At 41.2% G+C, this 20,395-nt stretch overlaps 1 protein-coding gene across 6 annotated transcripts in view; it reads left to right on the forward strand.

Annotated features, from left to right (window-relative positions):
- ZMIZ1 (zinc finger MIZ-type containing 1) overlaps positions 1 to 20,395 on the forward strand; it is a 352,580-nt gene that overhangs the window by 41,047 nt on the left and 291,138 nt on the right. For 5 of the 6 annotated variants that reach the window (XM_063339621.1, XM_063339620.1, XM_063339627.1 and 2 more), the window contains exon 2: positions 10,032 to 10,165. The gene's annotated coding sequence lies outside the window, so the exon portion shown is untranslated. Of the gene's footprint in view, positions 1 to 10,031; positions 10,166 to 13,251; positions 13,285 to 20,395 lie in introns of all 6 variants that reach the window. The other variant, XM_063339622.1, reaches the window with a different exon arrangement.

Below are 20,395 nucleotides of genomic sequence, written 5' to 3' on the forward strand. Positions count from 1 at the left end.
AAAGTCAGGATGAACCAAATGGGAGATGGAGGATCAGCCACGTAAGCCTTGTTTCTGCTAATTGTCTTGTACAAAGCCCAGGGAAGTCAAGCGATTCCTGCCGTGGTGCTGTTTACAGAGTGAGAGCCTCTGGCTGAAAGACGGTTGGTTACCTGTTCTGCGCTTCGGGGTCTGACTGCTCTCTTGGTTACCTGTTTCTGTCCTTGATGCTGAATTTCCTATCTCTACTACTGCTTTTTTTCTTACTATTCACAGAAAAAGCTCAGCTGAAGTTTTCTTACTGGAATCCTAGTTCTGCATTTCACGTTAGCTGTAGCTGCATATAATGATTTCACAATAATTTGTGAAAATGCTTATTTTAGTTGATAACTTAAGATAACCAGCTACTAAATACTGGTTCGACTTACTCCTATTCTATTTTAAGGTATTTAAAATTCTTTGATTAGATGAGGAAATAATTCACATGGGAAATAGGAGCTGTGGAAAAGCCTCTGAACTTGGAGGCGGGTGGGGAGTATATGCTGTAAGTCATGAATTGCATTGTATTGTATCAAGCATCCACATAGTGCAGCTATACTTTTGTGTTGGGAATAGCACAATTGTCATTAATAAGAGTTTCATTCAGGAGATGATCCTTGTAAAGAGTCCTTTGGAGATAGTCAGTTTGCTCTCTGCTTTGGTTTCTGATTGAATTCCTGAGGCTGAATTTCTTGAAACGAGAAATTAGCTCTTGGATGAATTTCCAGAGGAAAAGTATTGATTAAGAGCTATTTGTTATCATCTGAGCTTCAGGACAAGCAAATGTGCTAGAGGTGGGAAATACAGCCAAATATATATGCACACCCACATTATGGTTCACTGATTTTTCTTCCTCATCTGGAAGAGTAGTATTCGTAGTCTCAGCCATTGACCACTGATAGCAGAAGCCTATTACAAAGGAAAGAAACATCAGAACTGGTGAACAGAGTAAGAGAATTCATTTTTTTTTAAGATACAAAGAAAATAGGAGCAGTGATTAAAATGTAGGTTGTTATTACAAAATGATACAAACCATTAATATAATAAATACCTGAAAACTTGTGTGTAGTGTAGGAAATAATAATGGTGTTCCTAGCACTGTCTGTGAACATGGTGCATGAACAAGTTTCAACTAATAGATGAACGTCTTCCATTTTTGAGGTCTCTGAACTTGATAGACCCTTGGGATCATTAGCAAATCTTCTGAAAATGATTGAAATTACTTTCCTAGGAAAAGAAGCAACTTAGTACCCATCACTAATGCTCTGTTCTCTTCCTCATACCCACCACGCGCTGGTTCAGGGGGAAGTGGATGACCAAGTGCTTGTAGCAGGACTGGTGGCCTGTTGCTAATTTTGCAAACCTAGAGCTCTAATCCATTGGTTTTAAACAGCTCTTCTGTACTGCATATGCAATGCATTGAAATTGTGGTGCCACTGCACAAGTCTTTACTAGTAGCAATACTGTTGCCAAATGATCTCTGCATATTGATAGTGAATTTTCTCTGTTATGCGTGTAACTTTCCCTGGGGTGGTGCGAAACTAGATCACCGAAGTGATTTATGAAATGGAAACCTGTTTGAAAGCTCTTATTAGTGGTGGTTTGACAGTTGTTTGTCTTTGTTATTTTAAATGACTTCTATCATGGAATCAGTTTATAAAAAAAAAAAAAAAAATAAAGGGGGGCGAGTAGTGTGTATGCACACACACTGCCATATAAGACCCAAACATCCGATACAGAAACATTCTGTCTCTGAAACTAATAGAAGTCAAATAGTTAAGCTTCAAGTGTGGATCTTTAATAATTCAGTTAAATGTGCAATACTGTACTAGCAGATTCTTCTCTGATAACATATCCCTTACAAACACTGATGAGAATTTGAAAGGCTTTAACTATTAGTTCAGAGTTGCTTTCCATTAGACTTAGCTGCAGTTGTCAGGAGACTTGTATTTGGGGATCTGAGAAAGTTTGTTTTGCAGTCTTTGCTTATGTCTTCTCATACAAGCCTTGGTTAGGAAAGGGGAATGCTACATTCCCACTGCATTCACGACTGATTGTGGTGACAAAATGAAAATTCCCGATAATTTATTGGAAAGCTAATGTGCTTTATGGGCAAGGCAAAATTTAATAGCAATTGTAGCTTCTTAAAATGTGTGTTCTTGGTGGGGGATGGGGAAAGAGATGTGAACTTGATTGGTTTAAAAAAAAAGAAAAAACAGATTAAGTACTAAAAAAAAAAAGGTTTGGCAAGAAGGATGTGTTACAAATAATCAATACTTTTGGAGAAAAATAAAATTTCCAACACATTCTGCAGGGAGGTGCTTAAAACCAGTGTCAGAACTCCATGGACTTTCCATACGTGTATCTTGAGGAATGAAGAGCACAAAGCAAAGCAGACCCTTTTCCTTGCCTCCCCTCGGAGGGCGGTGGGGAGGGGATGGAATGGCAGCCCCAGCGTAGTTGTCTGCTCAGCCTGGGGTTTGTTCCGCCGCTGCAGTGGCTCCATGCAGGCAGCTGTGGAGCTGGTCCAAGCGCCTCGTGTCGGTGCCCTGATTTCCATTCCCCTTATCTTCCCAGTTAGTCAGCACAGTGGTACACTGTTCATGGCCTGAAGGACAGGCGAGCATCATCTCTCCGGGGTTGATCCTGGTTCCTCAACCAGTGCAAAAGCTGGTAGTGATTGTGTGTTACGTTAATAATATGGGCTATTACCCTTACAGTTCTGTATATAGATAAGGATTAATATTACACTGAAATTGATTGTGAATTACTTAGTTTGTTGATATATCATGAAATCAATTCAGTGATGTAGTGGCTTTTGTATTATTACTTAAAACACTGTATTACCTTCCTTGGGACTCAGTATAATGAGACATAAGCATGTTCTTAAATGATTTTTTTTTTTCATGTGATGTAGATTCGCACTACTGATGGTTGTAAACAAATATCTTTGTATTTTATAACATAGTTGTCTGTAAACAATAAGGCTAGAAAATGTTTTCCAGTGACAGCAGCTTTTCCTGGCTACTTTGGTATCAACATTTGGCATTATCTAGTTGCTCGGCTCAGTGCATTCTTGAATCATTTTCAGGAAAAAAGAAAAAAAACAAAACAACCAAAACAAACACAACCTCCAAAGGGCTTAGCTTTTGGGAGCAGACAAAGATTCTTTCTGTACTTTTTTTCTAAATCTTTAACATTCAGGTTTTTTTCTGTATGAAAATAAATGTTCTTTAAAGGAATTTATGCCATCATGGGGAGTGGAACACTTTGGTTGAGGAGTTTTTCCTATGTGTGGGCACGCGTCTCTTGAGCAGTCCTTGGAGTCGCGTTTAGCTTTGGATGTGTCTGCACCATGCTCCAGAGCTATTATTATAGCTCATTTAAACAGACGCAAGGTAGTTTAAAACAAATTAATTTGGGTTCTAGTAGCAGGGCTGCTGCAGGGCTAAGGTTTCACTAGCTGAGTATCGAGCCAGAGCTGGTGTTTCTGTGTGTTTCGTGTTGATGTTTTTATGGCTGTGGCTCACCTACAGTAGCTGCTTTAGAGGTGGTCATCTAGGTCCTTGCATGCTGCAATCATACCTGGCTTGTCACTGAAGATTGTGTTCCCTCTTTGCTGCATTGTATTTCAATAAAATTGGCGGGGGATGAAAGCTGAGAGAGCAGCCTTGCAAGACCGGTCTTCAGTCTGTGCATTAAATGGAGAAAAAATGGGATTTTATTTCCCTTCACTGCTAGCCGGCATATCACAGCCAGGCAAGGTGCCACCAATTGGCATCTGTCTCCAGATTCCCCATATTGACAAGAGTCATTCAGAGCTGATAGATGCGTTAGGTCTAGTCATAACTTGCCCCAGTAAAGGTTCACAATAGCTTCAAGAGACTATCGCAGTCTCCGTCATTTTTCTGAGCTGAGGCTGTCAGTTTGGTGGCAGTTGGGTTTTTCTGCACATTATCTGTTTTACTGGCTCGCTAGCTGGCTCGCAGCTTGGGGTGAAATCTTTGTCTTGCTGAAGTTGCTGGATGCTTTACTATTGACACACACAACCCCCACCCCTCAGTGAATTAACATATATTTCAAATAGAGATTAAATTTGTAAACGCTGTTGGGGTGGCCATAACTGCTTTAGGCTGCTGGGTGTTGGAGGTGATCGAGGATTTTGTTACTGGCCCTTAGAGGAGATGAGGAGAAGTGGATGGGTCTCTATCCCTAAAACTGCTGCTCCCTCGTATTGCTACCTGTTTACTGCAAAAGACAGAAGCCTCCCTTCAACCATTCTGCTTCATGTTTTAGCCTCTCTCCTGCTGCCAAGAATATTTTTACTCTGCGTCAAGAGAAAATGAATTCATGCCTTCAGGATTCGTACTCTTTGCTCTGTGCTATATGATAGCAACCCAGCGAGATGTGCAAGTGGAAACTGCATTAATGATTGATAAAAGCTGAGAGCTGTTTAAATTTTTTTTCCTGTTTAATGACTATCAATAATTTAATGCATTTACTGTATGTTTTCAAGAAATAACACCCACATTACAGGCTTGGGTTTAATAGGCTAAATGATTCAAGCTTCAAAAAATACAGATTTCCGACATGAAGTGTATCCTCTTTTTAATTAAGAATAAGACAGAAAAATATGAAATTAGGCTTGTAAGATGGAGATGGAGCTTGCAAAACAAATGTTTCTGCGTGCCCATGTCCCTCAGGCTGTTGTGTAGAGCCAGGTGCCCGCTCTTGCCCGGCAGAGAGCAGTGGCCGAGCTGGGTGAGAAGGTACTTGCAGTCACATCAGCATGTGTCCCCCCCCGACAGTGGCATGCGGGAGCCCATGCTGACACCCCGTCAGGGAGCCTCGGGAGGATGCTGCTCTCCAGGGCGTGACCACGCGGCTGACTTTGCTGTCCCTTACGTTCCTAGGTCCTGAGTCTCACAACAGCACTGTTATTTTAGCTGCCTTATCAGCACCCCGTCACTTAAGTCACTGGGGGAAGGTTGAGGAGCATTGCTTTTAGAGAAAGAATTGCTTCCTTCTAGATCTAGCTTAAAAGGGAGAAATAAATATTTTTAAAAATTATTCCCCCCCTATTTCTCAGGAAGGGAAAATTTTTAAAGTGATGAGCATCTTCCGTTGTGCTTGGGTGCACTGTGTTTCGTCTTCAAGGCTTTGCATATAAAATATGGGGTATAAAATCTTACTTGTACTAGGTATGCACCTTTTTGTGGTGGTTAAGAGAAAATGGAATCTTTTTTTCATTATTGGTAGTCGTTGCAGTTAGACTGGTAAGTAAATGTCATGCATAGGTTGGTGTGTTTTAATAAGCATGTTATCTAAATGTGTGCAAATCAATAGTGCTTCTGTAAACTTAGATTTTCACACGGACAAATGTCATTTTGGGAAGAGCTTTTTTCAGGATCCAAAGAAAGCAGATGGGGAAATACAGATAAGGATAACATTAAAGCTGCCGAAAAGAATTGTGTAAACATCTCCAAATAAAGATATAGAAATATAGTACATTTGGCATTTGAATAAAGGTGGTTCAAATAATTAAAAACCCTGCTTCTTGTTTAGGAACTGTGTTTCATATAAGTAAAGCACAGAGCCATTTAGACATCTGTTGATGAGTAGATCCTCTGAGTTCACTGAGACCTGGGCAAATCAAAGGAAAGTTTATTTAGGAGATCTGTGTTTTGAGTCACTCTTACCATGTTCTTATCCTTTGTCTGTGCTTCTGCAACAATATTTTGATAACTTTCTCTTGGCTATTTGTAACAGATACTTGAGAAGAGCTTCCTGCCTTTGTGCAGACACAGTTCTGGGAATATAGTATTTGTATTCGAAGAAGCTTGTTTCTTCACAAGTATCTCCAGTACAGGTGTTTGCGGTGGAAGTGCTTACCCTGTTCTGTGTATACAGACGCATATATGCACAGATAATAGGGCTATGCTTTTAATTCATACTAAATTAAATCAGAATTTGTTAATTTCTAGCTTGTTCTCTTTATGTAGCTGTAGGGAAGTGCTATGTTATATGCAAGTTTCATCTCATACTGGCTCTGTCCAAACTGTAGATATTAGCAAATAGATTGGGGGAGGAATCTGCCGCGGTGGGAGGTGAGGTTCCTGGCCGCAAAACACGGGGTTTAGAGTCCTGCCCTCAGAGTTAAGGTATACCTGGGAGCTGCCACTACCATGAGTGGCAGAGAGACTCCAGACTAATATATTTTAGTAAGGTATGCGAGAGATACTTACGGTACTGTTCTAAGAAACATTTTAACTACAGACTGTACAAGAATGTATCTGGGAAAAGGTGTTTTTTTTTCTGTTTCATCGTGATGGTTAAGAGTAGGTATTTTCTTAACTTCCTTGTTTGTTTTTTACAATGAGAAATCGAGATGACTTCTTTTCTCAATAAATATTCATGGAATAGTTATTTTACTGCATCTCCTAGATAGAGAGGTTGAAAAATGAAGAGGAAAAAAATTAAAATAATTTGTTTTTACTGTGATATAAACTTGGCCTATTTCTATTAGTCCACACTGAGAGTGCTTATAATTCATGTGAAGAAACGTAGCTATTTGTTAAGCATAGATTGAAGAACCTTAAGAGCACTCTTTTTGCCCCTGTGAATTGTGTAAGGTGGTGATCTGCTTCCCCCCAAACCCTGCTTTGCCTTATGTTGTGGACCCAGTTTGGGCAAGGGGCTGTTACAGCAGCACTCTGATCAAATTCCTTTCTCTAGTGCTTGCTGTAACAGAAGTAATAAACATCATAGAGCTCGAAAATCCAATAAACTAGAAAATCTCCTGGGTTAGTTGTGTGTAACGGAGGCTCCCTTTAAGAGTGGTTCCCCAAAGGGCCGACGGGGGCTCCTGGCAAGGCTCAGGCAGGAGAAGGTGAGCAAGCTCTTTGCCAGTCGTGTGGCGCAGACTGGAAGTAAGGGGAGTTACGTTCCCAAAACTCTTTATTTTCTGAATTTAAAAGGTCTCTGGATTGATCAAATTATGAACTAGATCCTGGCAAACGCCATACAGGATGTTCGCATTTAACTTTGGGAAGTGGTTTAGATTTGGGTAATGGTGTAACTGGAGGAATAAATCTAGTATTGATCCTCCAGAAAGAAGGATTAATTTTTAGTCAAGATCACGTTTCAGAATCCCTGGTCCAGGTTTCAGTTGTCAGCTCAGGTACTGTCCAGAATCAGCGTGCGTGGTGTGAGATACAATGAAGAAACAGCTCTAGCTGGTGGAATCGAGGATTATTTTTATTAAGCTTGATATAGCAAAGCAACTCGACTAAATCGACTGCAGAAGTTGACTCACACACCATCTGAGGGTGTTTGTCTTAACATATGCCTCTTCATTTATCTAATGTTGATGTCAACGATTTGTTGAGTTTCGATACAGTGTTTCCCAGTTTTCTGTTTGTTTCCTTCCTGTAGTGGCTGTATACCCAAAACATTTTGACATTTTTCTTATACAAATTATCTCTGGCCCTGCCAGAAATTTAGTCAAGACTTTTGGTATCGTAAGTCATTTCGCTGGGTTTCTCTACTTAGAATTTGACTTTCAGATAATGCATTATTTCACTTCATTTTATGTTTTTTCTTGCCTGAGGATTTGAGAATAGAGCAATCTCACTTTCTTTGGGGCAAGTGATGTTGAGTCAAAGCTACGTTCCTAAGTGGCACTTACGACAAATTTCTGTCTCCCTGAGAATGTTGTTAATAAACTTTAGTTTTTTGCACTTGGCCTTATTTTTTGCCACCTCTTGATTTTGTGTTTGATTAAAAAGACGCTTCCTCCACATCTTGTAAGTCTGCTTTAAATTATTTCTCCTACCAGTAAGAGGATGAAAGCATAAAATTTTTAAGTACTTGAAGTGTAACCAGTATATCAATTCTTAGCAGATTTCACCTGACATACGTGGGGAGGGCTCTCTTAGCAGGGAGGAAAATGCTGTCTAAAGCATCCTTTTGATTTAATAATGAAAAAGAAAAGCAAATGATGCATTTGATTTAGGGATATAAAACTAGTGTGTGGTTGAGAGGCGGATACAATTATTTTATTTTTTTTTTTCTTGTATTTTGCAACCTGGTCTGTGCTGAGCTGCTCGGTAAGTATTGATTATCGCGTAGCCTCGGGATGTACACATGTCAGGAACAATTTACTGAGGGTCATTTCTTTTCCCATCCCCACATTGAGGGCTGTAGCACCACTTCCCTCTTTTTAAAAAGTACAACAGGTTGAGTACTCCAGGTGTTGGCTTAAGTTGCTTTGCATCAATTAGTACAAGAGGGCTGAAATCTGACAGAAAGCAGAAATGCGACCGAGGCGTGTAAGACATCGAGAAAGTGGAATTGAACAGTGTGGGAAGGTTTGCCTTCAGGGAACAGGTTGGGAAGGCAGGTTTTTGAGCACATACATTTTTGTGTCAGGATCCATTCTTTTGCATTGTCAGATTATTACTAGGCCTATTTATGGGTGAACGTAACAAGGCAGAAGAGGTTTTGAATTCACTGATCTTGTTTTTTCTCTCTTTACTGCACAATTTCTGTGTGGCTTCTTCTGTGATCTTTATTTAGGTTTTCATTGTTTATTTACACTGCCACTGTTACTTCATGAATTCTTTAAATCATTGCCTATCTAGAAGGGAATCTGGACAGAATTATTCTTGCAGCTTTAAGTCTTGCTGACAGGAGGAGAGAAGAAGAGAGCTTTTGTCCCCTAGAGAAATGGAGGAACTGTGGCCATTTAGAATTGGACAGACGTGGTCGGCTTTGAGGGAGATGCTGTGATGGGAGTGCTGCCTTTTATGTCATTTCCTATCTGTTGGGGCCCCTTGTATAAAAACTCTTTCGGGAGACTAGGATCCGTATGGAGTTTCATGCTGTTAGCAGATGGGATAATTATCATTTTGAGGGATGATAGAGGTGTGTGGGGAAATACAAGGTAGCATAGACTTTTTCCCCTTGTTTTGTGAACTTGCATTCAGATTTTCCATGGGACAGAAAAGGGTAGAGTTTTCTGTATGAATATAAACCAACAAAGTGTGATGGAGAACAGACTGGACGTGTTTCCCTTTGCTCATTCCCCGTGGAAAACCTTGATTGCCATTTCCTCAAATATGTTAATGTCTTGCATTGCACCCTTTAAAATAATTTTCCACTTGATTTTCCTGCCTTTCATCAGAGGCAGGTACTGGAGGTAGGGAGGGGCCCATTAAATCTGGGTGTCTGTAAGTCTCTTTAAATTCATGTTAGGAGTAGGGCAGAGAGAGAGATATGGTCTGAGGTGAGGGATTACGGTTTTATGGGAGTGCAGCTGGATTTCTAAATGGTATCTTTAGTCACAGAAAGGCTTTTTGGCTCCCTTTCCCTTCATTCTGATACTTAATATTTTTTTTTAAATCTTATTTTTACTAAAAGATGCAACATAGCTAGAATAGGTTGTCTTAAGAATACAGATTGTTTTAAGAGAAAGACAGGTTGTCTTAAAAAGAAATAGAAGTTATGATTAACTGCATATACCTCATAATTTTAGGTATGATCCTTCCAGGGAAGAGTACGTAAGCACTTGAATGTCAGTATATACCTGTATGTTCAGTATGCATGTTGGAATTTGCCTTTTGCCAACTATTTTGATAGTAAATGTGGCTCATTTGAATTTTTACAGAAGTGGGTGTGAGCTTGGCTGATGCATATTTACTTAATAAGAATGAGTGCTCAAGAATATTTTTGAATGGGACTTTATCCAGTTCTAGTATGGGACTTTATCCCATTTTGACATGAATCCATCTTTTATTTTTCTTAGTAGTAGGTGAATTGACCTTCATATTCCATATTTTGATAAGGTGACGATAGAGGGAGAAAATGCAGGACAGCTCAAGTTGGTATTACGGAACTGGAGGAGAGACATAGTAGCTCTTCCAAGGAGGATTTGTAACCTGTAGCCTCTTCAAAAAACATAAAAGCTAATACTTACTTGTTTCTTCTTTTTCTTCTTTTTTTCCACCCCCTAGGAAATACTGTTGTGCTGAGGAAGAAAACGGCTCCCTGCTCCTCCTTTTTTTTTTTTTTCTTTTTTTTCTCCTTTCTTCTTGTCTGAATTAGAAGCTCCAGGAATGTGCTAATTGGCGGCGGCCTCTTCAGAAAGGTAAGAGGTAATTGTTATCTGCTTTTTGAGGTGTCTTGCCTGCTCAGCTCCTTCTGGAAAGGAGGGTGATATCAGAAGAAGCCTGTCTACGTAGAGTTTAGACAAGTCTTCTGGTTAATGTGGATTGCCCTTCTAACAGTGGGACGCAAACAGAAGCTTTGTGCGCTTCTCTCTCTGCTCTATGTGCAGGATACAGTCCCTTGGAAAAAATGAGACAAAATAAATTTTAAATGCTTGCAGAGAAAAAACAATTTATATGTAACTGTTGTATTGCAGACTGATTAACTAAATATTTGTCTGAATATCAGCTTAGCTGAAAAGACAGTGAGTTAGGGCTGGAGAAGCCAAGTTGAAGGACTGTGTCTCAAAAAGTGTTTCTTTTAGTATTATCATACCTGTACATGTAAGCAGGTAAATATAGATTATTTTTTTTTGGTTGTTTAGTTGTTTTTTGGGGTTTTTTTGGGGTTGTTTTTTTTTTTTTTTAAACTTGATTTTTTTTTTTTCACTGGGGTCCTTCGTGGTTTCATGGCTGGTTGTCTACTGACAGATAAGATAGGAACCAGCTGGAACCCCAGATCTAGCTCTGAATGGTGTGTTTTGCAAAGAGTTGGAAACAGATGGCAATTTTTCACCTCTCTAGACTTTTTTTAGTTTTGGGCAGAAGTGCAAAATGTGGTGGGTGAGAGTTCAAATGCAATGCCTTTTTTGTAATACTTCTAAGCAACTAAATTTTGTAGTTATCTGGTGATGCGATCCACATGTAATCCACGTCTGTCTTTCCACTTCAAGACATTCAATTTATGTGTCAGGATATATAAAGTACAAAAAATTAGTGCTGTGATTCATAGAGCATCCTGAGCTGCATGAGTAGACTCAAGTCAGTTGCTAGACAAATTCCATATATATTTTAGTACCAACACTCAGTGTTTAGATTTGTATTTGCTTAGGAACTGGCTGCAGTGCTTTGAGATGTCATTTCCCATTCCGTCTTTGTGATAGACATTAATGCTCCTTGTAGTGGAGGCAATATCTTCTGTCTAGACCGCAGCCATTCCAGTTCACAGTTGATGTCTTAACTTAAACCAGCTCTGAGAAGGGGTTTATGCTAACTTGCTAGGCTCTGAACTGGGGAGGCCAATGCGCGATATAAATTTTTCTGCCCGATTTGCTCTGTGGGGCTAACCTTTGTGCAGGGCTTGGGAAGACAGTGCGATGCAATAATGTCTTAAATTGCCCCAGTGAGATTTGTCAGAGTTTGTTTGTCAGACCCCTCAGACTGACTAAGTACACTAACTTATCAAGGATAAGCTGCAGACAGGTAATGTGCCTTGGGATGTTCTCTTTCTCATTCTCCATCTCATTCTTGACGGTGCAGAGGCAAGCTAACTCTTTATTGAACGGCCGCTACCAGCTGCCTGGCTACCTTCTGCAATAAAGCTAATGACCTAATGGGCGAGTGTTTCTTGGAGACCTTCAGCTGAAGCAGAGACAAGGAAAAACATACCGACCAGCTAAAAGGGTTCTCAAGGAGCTTGCAATTTCCCCAGGGCTCCTTCTATGTAATTACCTGTCTATCGCTTTGTCTCCTATCTTTTAATGCAGGAGTAGTGTCAGACTCCAGGCTGCTAATCTTTGTTACTATGGAAAGGCTGGTTACACTCCTCTTCTTGCACTTCAAAAATGGCAATCGCTGGTCCCCAGCTGGTTCCCTGAATCTAACTTAAAAATGGATGATAGCTTTTCTCCTTGGTGCCAGACTAACTAATGCAGCCGCCTGCACGATCCCAGGCAGGCATTGCCCCCACCACTGGCACCGAGAGGAGGAGCCCGCAGAAGCTGCTTTGTGGCCTCTGAACCTGTTTTCTACCATACGAGTGAAGGCTCTGTAAAATTCCTTTGAAACGCAGAGTTTTGGGGCACACTGAGACGTGGGAGGCTTGGCTGAGCTGCAGGTGTGGAGGAAAGCTGCTATTAAGATTCGTGGCTCCAGCCGAGTTTTTGTACGGTTTCTGAATGCCTTCAAACACCCTGGGTCGGGGGCTGAGGGAAGCACAAGCTGTTTTGCAGGACCCGTGGGCGTCAGTTGTTGCTATTGCCTCCCTCCCAGCATGTCTCTTACACCGGGATGTGCGGTGGAGACAAGTGCCTCTGCTCAATTCATAGGGTCTACTGAGAGGCTGTGTGCAGCCCACCACCATTTCTCTCTGGCTGGTCGCATCTGGCTGTCCCCCTCACACAGCCCTGGAAATTTGGAGGGGATTCCGTGCCTGCTGCTCCCTTCCTTCCCGAGCTCATGCTTCCTGACCTGCAGCATCAGACGGACGGTCCCCCCGAAGCTGCAGTTTGTGAATGGCTCCAGCACAAACACCTTGTCTCTGTGCACTCCGTTCCGTCCTTGCGAGAGAGGGAAACTGTTCCAGTGTTGGACAGGGTCCCTCCCCAGCTGCTGCGTACCCAGGAAATGTATGTTGCGAAACTCCTTTATGGTACCTTGGTAAAACATGCTTTAACTGTCTGCAAATGTGTGGTATTTAAGCAGCAGAGTCTGTATTATCCAACGCAGTCATGCAGACTGTATTCCTCAGGGTGAAAAGCTGTGGGAGGAGAGACTGGATGTGATAGCGAAATTTGAGAACCAAAGCAAAAGGAAATTCTTGCCCATGTGTTGGGCTAGAGCAGGTTCAGGAAAGGTGGAGGACAGGGAAGCATATACCCCTTCCCAGACTGGAAATGTTGAAGGGGGATAGAAAGGAGGGGAGAGGCAGGGCAGGGACAAGGCAACAAATGATCAGGCTGGGTAGTGGTCCGCTGTTTGCTGTGTTTTGTTTGCTGCCTTTAATGCTATGCTTTCCTCCCCCATTTCCTCTAAATTTGGGCAAAGATAGCTTTCAATTTTTTTGTTCATTGGAAAAGCATCTCTACCTCTGTTCAGATTGTTTCAGAAGTTGTACTTTGGTTGTGCTTCCTTATCAGTGCATCTAGAATGATGATTTTGCACTGATTTTTGAAAGAACTTTTATTTCCCTCACTTATTTTCCTGTTTTGGTCTTTCTCATCTGTATCAACCTGAACCATCTCCAAAGGAAAGGTGATACTGCTGCTGGCTAACGTTTCAGGTGGGTGACACTGTGTATGTTAAGCAGCATGCCTGTAATAACTTACTTGTCAGTGGGAAGCTTACCCTGTTTGTTTGTATTTCTCTTTTCATATATGAATCAAGCTCTTGAGGCTTTGTAGAGTGTTTCAACAAGGTGTTTGTTTAAAGTCTTGGATTATTTTTTTTTCCCCCCAAATCCTTTGAGATAAGTTTGGGGTTAGGATTTTTCATTCAGTGACTGTATTCAGTAAAACGAAGTGTCTGTCAAAGCTATATTGCACCTTACGAGAGGATGACAGGTTCTTCCAGAGTCCTCAGTTTGCAAAGCCTTAGCCGTCTCCCAGTTTAAATCAGCACTTTACCACTGCTTAAGGCCTTTAAGTACTTAATTAACTTTATGTTAAAAATGAGCCTGTGCTCTCTTGTTTTTTTTAATGAAACCTTTGATATTTTTCTGATTTTCATTTCGTGAAGGTTACAGGTTTTAATTTTTTATTCTGATATGGAGAAGATTTAAATCTCAAAAATTTTATTGGAGAAGAAAACCAATTTCCATCCCAGCAGTGCATTTTTCAGGTCATTTGAATGTTTAAAATCTTTTTACTATGTAGTGTGTTTTTTAAAAAAAAAAAATATTAAAAATTATCAGAAATCTGTATGCTTGTCTTGTATCTCTGAAAAGATTCTTTTAAACATCTTTGGTTTTAAATGCACAGAAAGTGGGAATTCAGAGCTGAAATTGACTTGTTCTTAAATCGCTTCTTTCATATACCAGGTCTAAGAAATATTAAGAAGCAGACTAACAATCTGGCGTACCTAGGCACACAAGAAGCTAGGTTAAAATGGTAGGAAGAGCTGTGATTTTTGAATCATCTTAATTCTTTCCTTTGTCTGGGTCAACCCTTTTCTGAGGGCAGACTTCAGAGGTCCCACCAAGCCAGTGTGTGAAGAGGGTTGCAAGGAGAGGTGGTGAAAAGACTGCGAGGGGCTGCCTCAGGGCATCTGTATCTCTATGGAGGGCTTGGAGGTATTGTTTTCCCCATGTGGTGTAGCTATGGCAATGACTATTTGTTGTCCCTGGTTAAAACCCTTCAGTGTTAGCAGTGCTACTCTGGGTTGCTTGGCTTTCCTCCAGCTCCAGTAGTTATGGTCTGCCTGCCTCAGTTGTCCTTAATGCAGTGCAGTTTTCTGTACTCCTCGCAGTCATCACATTTGAGGTGTACAGACCTACTTCTGAACAGAAAACTGAGTATACTTGTTTAGGAGTAAGTCCTGTGTAGAGTGGCAATGTTCCCTTGTGCTGAGGCCTCCCCTCCTTCCCCGTTCCACCACCCCAGCAAACTGCTGCTGGATCACAGTTTGCCTTCTCTTTGCATCCACTCTGAGGGGTCAAAGGGATGCTTTTGGAGGCTAGATGGCTGCCCACCATCACCCCTGGCATGCAAGTAATTGCCCTGAGCATTGAGATGGCCTCTTAAGCTCTCTGGAGCTTTGCAGGCCTGCGCGGAGGAGCTCTGGCTTGAGTGACTTGAACTGGCCGCTGCAGAGCGGTGGGAGTGCAAATGGACAGTCTGCAGGAAGGAGCCTGTGGTGCTAATTCATAATTAGTGGCTGAGAGGAACAAAGTGTAATGCATGGGCATTAGTGTAGGTGGCAGGTTTTGGTATTTTGCTCCTGTTTATATTACCTGTTAGTCCTTCAAATGAAGCTGGAAGGTCCAAATCAGATTTGAACGTTGTTGAAGTTAGCAATGGAAAAAGACCTGGTTAGTTGCCTTTTGTTTCCTTATGAGTGATGCCTGTTTTGTTCTGCTAGGGCTTCTGCTATGGCTGCGTACTGCTCCATCCTTCAGCTATGCAAAGATGTTTCTGAATTCCTTATAGATCTCAAATTGCTTGTTTAAAAAAAAAAACCAAACAAAAAAACAAACAAACAAACAAAAAAACCAAAAAAACCCCCAAAACCCCCCCAAAAAACAGTCGAATTTTTTTTCCCTGAAACAAATCTTGAACTGAAATCATGAACCGATGTTTCAAAACCATGTTTCCCACTTTCGTTTGTCTCTTTTCTACAGCATTCGGTATTCGCATGGTTAAGGTCTAGAAGATGCAGTGCTGCCTGGGGCACTGGGAGGACCTGGTGCTACTTACAGCTCAGGTGGTGCTGCCGGGATCTTTCATCCTGCTTCATCCCTTTTGGGCTTACCCTATAGGAAGACTCCCGTGCAATTAGCCCAGGCATTATAGTAGAGAACTGTCCTGACATCTTGTCAGCTGCAGGACAGAACATATTTGATCCTGCAGGAAGCCTTATGTTGTAAAGAAATTTTGTCTAGAAAATTCTGTACAGATTTGAACTAGCTGGGTAAATTTATACTGGGAAGTGCTTTATAACATGTGGTCTGAAACATGTTTGATCCGGTGCTGATGGCCTTAAAAGCCAGCTGAAGTGCATCAGTGACTCATGGTCACTTACTGCCCTGCTGTGTGATGTAAACCAGATCTTCCTTTGGTGCCTTCCCTCATACAGCCTTGTCTGGCTGGACCGTGAATTTCAGGCTTGTGCATATACTCAATGGTTCATAACCTAAACACCCTCTTCTCTTGAAAGAGACCTCTTGAATTGCTCGTAACAAATACAAAGTTTCCAGTCACTTTGGTAATACTCTGCCTGTGGTTTACCCTGACTGAAGAGGAATTTAGACCTAAATGTTAGGATGACCCAGGAACTTATTTACACTTCCCCTCAGCTTCTTCCTACCCACTCCTCCCTCAAGCTATGAATTTATTACAATTTTAGACCTAATAATCTTTCTGTCTTTTCTGTGAGCATTGTTGCAAGCGAATGGATGCTTAACTTGACAAGGAAGATAAAGGAAATAAAAGGGAAGGTTTGTGTGGTTTTGGTTTTTGGGCTGGTTTTTTTTTTTTTTTTTTCACTTCCCAAACACTTTTGGGTATTTGTGACATTCATAAAATCAGTTGAATAGAGATGAAACTTGAGTATATGAAGGGAAGCACTGTTTGCCAGCAAAATGAGCAGCTATGATATATTTCAGTCTTCAGATGCTTGGCTAAAGACTGGTAACATAAGTTTTTTGCTGCTAGAAATTGAGATTTTGGCGGTAATATGAAACTGTGAAATCTGTAGGCATATACTGTAGCAGAAGCTGTCTATTCATATACAGCACATGGTATTTGGCTTGGGAGAAAGTTCTTTGCTCTTTAAGGAAGTTGGGTTTTTGATGGAACTGACTGCTGTTTGTGCTTTATATTTTAAATTATTTTATTCTGGAAAGACAAATGAGTTGTATGTATTAATGGTACTTTTGGTTTTTCCCCTGTTCCCAGCAACGCAGTGTATTTCCCTGGCTCTTTCTTCTTTCCATGCTGTTTCTTTCCAAGCTTGTGATCATAATTACAGTGAGAAGTAGATGATATCCATCTGTATATTCCAGCAGGGAAATTGAGCCTTGGATGACTGTGGGGCCTTTCCTTCCTCACCTCTCTCTATAAAAGTGTTTGTAGTATCCTCAAAGTACAGTAGGTGTCAATCCAAAGGGCCTAGTAAGACACTGTTGGTATAGGGAGAATGGAGAATAAAAGGGAAAGGATGGAAGTATGCAGGTCGTGGTTCACCGATGTCACGTTAATGGAATCCTCAAATCAAGTGCTCATTCATTTTAACCAGAGGTTAATTAATCAGAGTAAGTAGATAAAATGATAAGCTGCTTTTAATGAAGTGAAGCAGCTTTATTAGCAGTAAGCAAAATGCAAAACATTTGGTCTCTGGCACATGTGGTTTTCCTGGGGACTGTGGCTTGCCACCAGCTTTGGAGCGTGCTGGCCTTTTCCTTGCTGCACTCTGCAGGCTGTGCGCTCTGTGTGTTTCAGCGTGTGGCCGGTTCAGAGTGCAGGGGGTCAAATCAAATCAGAAGCAGGCGTAACACTTTAAAAACAGAAGAAGGAATGTTCCTTACAGATCTTCCTCTATGCCAGAGACTAGCGTTTGCCAACTTCCATACTTCAGATGCCATTATTTTTCTTTGGAGATAGTGGGCTTTGGGTATACACAGCAAGCAAGCAAACAAAAACCCCGTGTGGATTTACAGGAGAGTGACGCTGTTTGAAAGGCAGCGATATGATACTGGCTGGTAACTGCTAACAGAGCCTGAAACCCATCAGTAGTTATCTACCAACTGGCAATTTATGAACAGAAATGCACCAGAGAGGTGCTACTTGTTTATATGTTTAGGTGGAGGGCCAAAGCCAGTGTGTCACTAGCTGTTAAACGGAAGCAGACTTGCTTACTCTTGCTCAAATGATCTTCTGCCCTCAGCAGTGCATCTGTGCCCTTGTGCTGTTCCCCAAACTCTCTCCTGAAAAGCAGCAGAAGCCATCAGGTGTGCTACCATGTGTGTGGCAATGCAGGGCTCTAATAGGAAATGCCCAAAGAGTCATAGATTAAGTGAAAGACAAAAAGAACGCACATGTATAAAGAGGGAAGCTTTGTGGAACAATGAAATAATTTACTCTGGGGTAAATTAAATTAGTGTAAATGTCCACATCTAGGCTTGAAATGAACTTCGCTTATGACAGTGTATAAAGATCCTTTTTGAAGTGAACTCAAATTAGCAATTTTTTCATAAAAGTCACCTCACAGCAAACTCCTTACAAACGACTGATGCAATAAGGTTACTGTAGTTCTGTGAACTGGAGACGTTGAGCTGGTAGATAACGTGAGAATAGGCAAGTAAAGTAATGCTGGCAAGTAAATTGTCTGCCCCCCAGCTTTCCTTAGAAGACTGCTCTTCCCAGTACCATTCAAGTGTAAATCCCTTCGCAACAAAGGGGAGGCTGGCAGCTCGCCGGTTCAAGAGCATAAGTGATCTCGCATGCTTCAGTTGAAAGGTTGAATCCCTGAAACGGAGAACGCTGCTAGAGAGGGAAACTCTCAAAAGGCTGGTGAGAATGGCAGGGGGAAAAGCTGTTGAGATCCTTGAAAGCGCACAGGCAATTTTTGTCTTTACTCTAAAATGACCTAGAGACGAGCTTGACAAAGGGAAAGCTGCTGTTCAGGTGAAGTTGCAATCACCAGCTCTAGGAGTTGGCTTTTACTTGCCGTCCCCCACAGGAACACAGCATGCTGCTCTACTTGCCAGCGCCGTATGTGGTGCCAATATTTTGTCTACAGTATGCATTGAGTACCTCTTAGTTTTCCTGTTTGGATTTTTCTTTCTAACAACTTTGTGTTGCGAGTCTCAAAGCTTCAGAAGCGTAACTTCTGGGTATGCAAAATAGGGTATGAAATCTTGGACCTTGTCTATATACTGAAAGGATGAGGTTAATCTAGCACCTTCTAAAAACCTTGTAAATATTTGGCTACTTGGCAACACAGCAGAGCTGGTTGAGTTAATGCTTAATGTGAGAGCGGTCCTGCAGTGCATGACTTCGGTGATGGGCTCAGGGACACAGAGTGAGCAGTCGTTCCCGGTGAAGACATCTGTGTGCCTTGCTCCTCATCCTCCAGGCTGGCCGCCCCCCCAGATCTGCAGGCAGGAGGAGGTGTGAGGTGGCTGTGTTCACTCCAGGCAGAGTCAGCCATGTGTGTTCAGGTGGCAGTGGAACTGCTTTGGGCTGTTCCGCCTGACTTTCTCTGCCCTGATGCTTTTGCTGGTCTAGCAACAGTGTGGTAATCTCTGACTTTCAAGTGTAGGTGAGCATCTCAGACTTTAATCTGAGGCTCTCTACAAATACACCTGGATTTGGAAGAAGGTTTTGATGCATATGTAAAAATGGCACCAGCGGGCAGTTAGTAACTGGTCACTGGGGAGGAACAGCCTAGAGATCAGTGACAAATCTGGACTTGAGCATGTTAGAAATATAAGAAACTGTAGGTTCTGATACCTGTCGTACCTTGATGATTTAAAAATATCCCCTTCTTTTATCACTGCAGTGTTCTGAATTAAATGCTTTCTATTGTTGGACACACTTAGCACAGAGATTACATGGGAAAATGTTTGCAGCTTTATGAACAAGTTGAATGAAAATCTCCGCCTTTGTTTTATGTGAACTAAACAGTGCAAGACAGCTTTTGCCTTTCTGATGTAAAGATTCTCATTCATAACATTGTACCACCTCAGCTCTTCCAAGTGGCAAGAACTTTAAATGTCAGTGCAAATGGGAGAAGATCCTTTCAGAGAACATCAGTACTGTGATAGAGCCAAAGCATCATTTAAAAAGTACTTTTTTTTTTTTAACTAGCTACTGATTCTTTAGGCGTAGTGACTGTACCGTGTAATAATTGTGCCCAATACTGCTGTTGGTTGAGGATCCCAGCAATCTATTAGTCTGATTTAAAGACAAGCATAGCATAATCTAGTAACTGCATAAAGAAGTAGCACTGTCCCACCTACTGCTCCATGAGATGGAAAGGAGCAAAACTTTGATTATTGAAAAATTAACTTGTTACATGGCATTAAAAAAACTATAGCCCTTTCTACAGCTGTGGTTTGTTTTAACTATAGTTTAAAAAAAAAATCCATTTGTTAATTTCTGGCAATAGTTAAGTAGGGACTATACTTAGAGTATTTGCCCAATCTAGACAGCTATGTAGGCTTTAAAAATACCCATAGCCGATTTCCAGAGGAACCGCTTGCCAGTATTGGCATTGGTAAATTCAGAGAGGAAGAAAAATCCTCACAGATGAAAGAACAAAGCATCTAGCTGTCTCCAGAGCAAATACAGCGGATGATTAATGTATGTGAATGGTGTAATTGAGAGTGATGGTATCTAGTCATGTGAGATTGTGCTGGTTTTTTGGTGACTGCTTGAATATTTTTGGCTCTTGGGGTTCCCTGAGTGTCTCACTCTAGGCCTGGCATAGAACACTGTATGTATCTGTGGTTATGACTCAAATATAAGTTGTTTGATACAGTCTTATGTAAGTCACGGAATTCTTGGTTGAAAAGAAATGAAAATAGTTGTGTATGGTGCTTGCAGAATCCAGTTTTGATTGTTTTGTTTTTTTTTTTTTCCTTACCCTTAGTATATGGAATCTGAAAAAGGATATTTTCTTTCAGACATTATTGGTTCCCATACCCTTAGTGCACCTTAATTAACTGTAGCTAC

Source organism: Chroicocephalus ridibundus, chromosome 6 (assembly GCF_963924245.1).
Source record: "Chroicocephalus ridibundus chromosome 6, bChrRid1.1, whole genome shotgun sequence".
NCBI lineage: Eukaryota > Metazoa > Chordata > Aves > Charadriiformes > Laridae > Chroicocephalus > Chroicocephalus ridibundus.